Genomic DNA, 4,776 nt, shown 5'->3' on the forward strand with positions numbered 1-4,776 from the left:
CGACCACCTGGTCGTACACACTACATTAAATGACTTAATCATATTCTTATAGACCAATTTACTAATGTTAAAATCAAATTCATGGCAGACTTCATTGAAGGCTCTTCAGCATGTGTCTAATGGATTATCTTGGCCTTAATTGATTCGGTGACTAGGAATCCACAGGGTTTGCTGATTTCGTAGCTGGTGGGCAGGTGCATGTAAGCACACATTCTGAAGTAAACTGCTACAGCTGATGTTGACGCTTAAAATGTCGAAGATGTACAACCTCTATAGTATCAACCGTCTACTCTCTAAAGTTTGCATTCCAATAAGTTCACACCGTTGATCGTAAGGTGGTAGGTTGAAGGGATCATTCCAAAGTAGACCCCGTAAAGCGTACCTGACGAAGCGTTTTTGAACTCGTTCGATTCTTTGGAGATGAAAATTATGATATGGAGTCCAAACCTGTACAGTATATTTTAGGACACTTCGGACTAATGAGCAATGCAACGACTTCAAAGTATAAAGGTCGTCGAAGTGAGCTGTATTGCGGCGTATGAACCCAAGCACCACATACGCTTTAGCAAATGTTAACGATATGTGTTCGTGAAACCGCAACTTGCTGTCAAGAATGACTCCTAAATCCTTGGTCAAATTAACTCTTTCTAAGGGTGAGAGCAGCAGCATGCAGTCGTTCACAATTGGAGACCGAGTACGCGTAAATGCAATGACTTTACATTTATCAACGTTCGTATTCATTCCATTTTCCTGGCACCATACTGACAGCCACTCAATGTCAGCTTGCAGAGCACATCATCAGCTTGCAGAGCACAAAATATAGGTAAGGTCATTTACGAATAACACAAAGATCAGAGGACCTAAATGACTTCCTTGTGGCACACCCGATGGAATTGCAAACTCAACGGATTTAGCAACATGAACCTTAACGAAACCTTTACGGGACGATAGATACGATTGCAGCCAATTTATGATCCAAGATGGTAGACCAAGGAGATTCATTTTTAAAATGGTGACTTTGTGGGGCACTTTGTCGAAGGCTTTCGAGAAATCAACATAAATAGCGTCCACTTGTTGCCGCTTTTCGAATCTGTTGATGAGCTTATTGGAATACCTTTGGGCTGGCAAATGACTGGGACAATGCGTACCACCGGTACTTCGCGTACTTGAAGGTTATAAAATAGACCCGTCACGCAAGTGAAAGTGGCCCTTAGCCTCTTTCCCAGTAACTCCTATCCCTACCTCCCCGCGGCGCCGGCTGGTTTACGAGTAACCTTAGGGAAGATCGGGTAGCCAATCCCGGTGGGAACTTTGGTCGTATGCTGACAGTGAAGGGGGAGCTGCATCCTTTTCGGAGAATGTGGCTTACAAAACCCGAGCGTCTGTTCTCCATGTTAGGGGCGGCTCAAACAGCGTCTGACTGGCATCCAGCGGCTGAATATGAAATGCTTCTCCCCGAAAGCTATACCCAAGCCGGCAGTCCCATCACGGCGGATAGGAGACCTTAGGCCAACCACATATTGTCTCCGAAACCATTAATTTGTTACAGAAACCTATACCTAACCTATTAGCGCTAAACAACGGACAAGAATTGGAACATGGAATGTACTGACGCTAGCCCAACAGGGTAAACTGGCACAACTCGCCAGTGAGGCCCACCGTATGAAGCTAGAAATCCTTGGACTTAGTGAAGTCCGCTGGCCGAACTTTGAAGAACACAAGCTGCCTTCGGGACAGGTACTTTTATATTCTGGTATGCGAGGTGAAAACGCTCCGCGGCATCGTGGAGTTGGCTTTCTGCTTAGCGCCGAAGCACAGGCTGCGCTCATCAAGTGGGAACCTATCAATGAGAGAATAATCGTTGCTAGATTCAGAACACGGGTCCGAAACCTTTCCATAATCCAATGTTATGCACCAACCGATGCTGCCGAATTGCAGGACAAAGAGAACTTTTACAGTCAACTGAATCCTGTCGTGGATAAGACTCCGAGAGGTGATATCAGTATCTACACAGGCGACTTCAATGCGAAGATCGGCGCAGACAACTCGGACTATGAGTGCATTTTGGGACGCCGTGGTCTCGGAGATATGAGCGAGAACGGCGAGCTGCTTGCAGAGTTTTGTGACAAAAACGACATGGTGATCGGGGGTTCGCTCTTCCCCCATCGCCCAGTGCATAAAGTCACATGGGTCTCCCGTGATGGATATACAGAGAACGAAATCGACCACATCTGCATCAGCCGAAAATGGAGACGGAGCCTTCTTGATGTTCGGAATAAACGCAGCGTTGACATCGCGTCTGACCATCATCTCCAGGTCGGTGAAATCCGCCTACGCATTGCGCGGGTTCAACGGCGGGAGGAGAGACTCGGGCGTCGATTCAACACACGCCGACTGGAAGACCCAGCAGTGAAGAGATCGTTCGTCGAAGAGCTCGAGGCTCACGCAGCTAATATTTCGTAAGGTGGCAGCGTAGAAGAACAGTGAACGAGCATCAAGAATGCCTTTATTGAAACAAGCAAGAACAATCTGGGTGAGCTGTGCACTCAGAGAAAGGAGTGGATCACCGATGAAACCTGGAAGAAGATCGAGGAGCGGAGAGAAGCAATAGCCGCGATAGAGCGAGCAAGGACCCGAGCGTTCCTGTATGCTGGACAAGCGAGCGTAGGTGGACTCTCTGGCTGATGAAGGGAGAAAGCCGCAGCAACTGGCGATGTCCACCTCCTCTATAATGTTTCTCGACGCCTGAGTGGGGCAAGGATGAACTCAAGGATGCATGTGAAAGACGCGACTGGACAGATGCTCACCGACGCCACTGACCAGTTGAAACGTTGGTTTGAGCACTTTGAACAACTTCTTGAAGTTTCAACGGTCAACCAACCATCAACATCTCGGCATGATCTGCCAATGATGCCATGATCGTCAACACTGAAGCTTCATCATTACAGGAGATAGAAGCAGCCATCCGAATTATGAAGTCCAACAAAGCCCCGGGGGTCGATCGCATATCAGCAGAGATGCTCAAAGCTAACCCCATGCTATCCTCACAAATGTTGCATCAACTATTCGTCAATATCTGGGACACCACAACTTTTCCGGCCGACTGGATGCAGGGCGTCTTGGTAAAAGTCCCCAAGAAGGGGGATCCAACTGTATGCGACAACTGGCGAGGCATCATGTTACTTTGTATTGTTCTCAAAGTTCTGTGTAAAGTTATCCTCAATCGGATACAGGAGAAGATTGACGCGACTATCCAACGACAACAGGCAAGATTCCGTGCTGGAAGATCCTGTGTGGACCATATTGTCACGCTCCGCATCATCTTGGAGCAGGTCAATGAGTTCCAAGAGTCCCTGTACTTGGTATTCATTGACTACGAAAAAGCTTTCGACCGACTAAACCACGAAAACTTGAGGGGCATTCTGAGACGCAAGGGAGTCCCTGATAAGATCTTCAACCTCATCGAAGCGCAGTACGAGGCTTTCTCATGCAGAGTGTTGCACAACGAAGCTTTGTCTGACCCGATTCGGGTAATCGTGGGTGTGAGGCAAGAATGTATATAATCACCGCTACTGTTCCTCATCGTAATCGACGAGATCATGGTTGGAGCCGTTGACCGTGTACCGAACCGTGGGTTGCTGTGGCAGCCTATTACTATGGAGCATCTCAACGACTTCTATTTAGCTGATGATGTTGCGTTATTAGCACAACGGCGCTCTAACATGCAGAGTAAGCTCGACGACCTTGTGAAACGCTCCTCTGAAGCAGGTCAAATCGTTGGATGTCAACACGGAAAACCGTTCCAATTTCACGGTAGCTGGGCAGGCAGTGGAGAAAGTCGAAAGCTTCCAATATCTTGGCAGCCAGATAGCGTCGGACGGCGGCACCAAGAGCGACATAGGTGCACGGATTAAGAAGGCGAGGGCTGCTTTTGCCAGTTTGCGAAATGTATGGAGAGCAAATCAGATCAGTCGATGCACCATAATCCGAATATTTAACTCGAACGTCAAGTCTGTGCTGTTATACGCCAGTGAAACATGGTGTGTATCAGCGTAGAACACTCAGAAGCTGCAGGTGTTTATCAACCGATGTATGCGGTACATAATTCGTGCCTGGTGTCCCCACAATCGGATCTCAAATTCCGAGCTTCATCGTTTGTGCCATCAGAAGCCGATAGAGACAGAAATTCGTGAACGGAAGTGGAGGTGGGTCGGCCACACACTACGACGGAGCGGAAACGAAATCTGCAAGCAAGCACTGGACTGGAATCCAGCAGGACATCAAAGCAGAGGCAGATCCAGAGGCTCGTGGCGGCGGAGCCTAAACAGTGAAATTAAGAACGTTGACCGAAGGTTGATTTTGGGCACAGGTCAAGGCCAAAGCTAGTAATCGCCCAGGATGGAAATCTTTCACAAAGGCCCTTTGCACCTCTGGAGGTGCGCAGGATCGTTAAGAATAACGTCCTTTGGGTATGTTTCAAGACTTGAAATTGATCAGGTATTAAGGTCTGTATCCACAACAATCTGGACACATAAAAAAATAAGTAAAACACAAATTTCGCATTATATTTCAATTGTAGTTGATTAATTCAGATTCATGGGAAAAATTCACGAAGTCTAAACATAGTTATTCGGTATTTGCCTTAAATTTCAAACTTCGCGCTTAACTCCATCCATCAGTGTTTATATCGACTCCTCAAATACCGTGGTGGCCGTCTTTGTCCAAATTTGTTGGAAGTGTTTGATATCTTAGATTCCTTGTTTCTCTCCAGAAAGC

This window comes from Ochlerotatus camptorhynchus, unplaced genomic scaffold (assembly GCF_037179485.1).
Source record: "Ochlerotatus camptorhynchus isolate MF236.1 unplaced genomic scaffold, CSIRO-AGI_Acam_v1.1 ptg000024l, whole genome shotgun sequence".
Lineage (NCBI taxonomy): Eukaryota > Metazoa > Arthropoda > Insecta > Diptera > Culicidae > Ochlerotatus > Ochlerotatus camptorhynchus.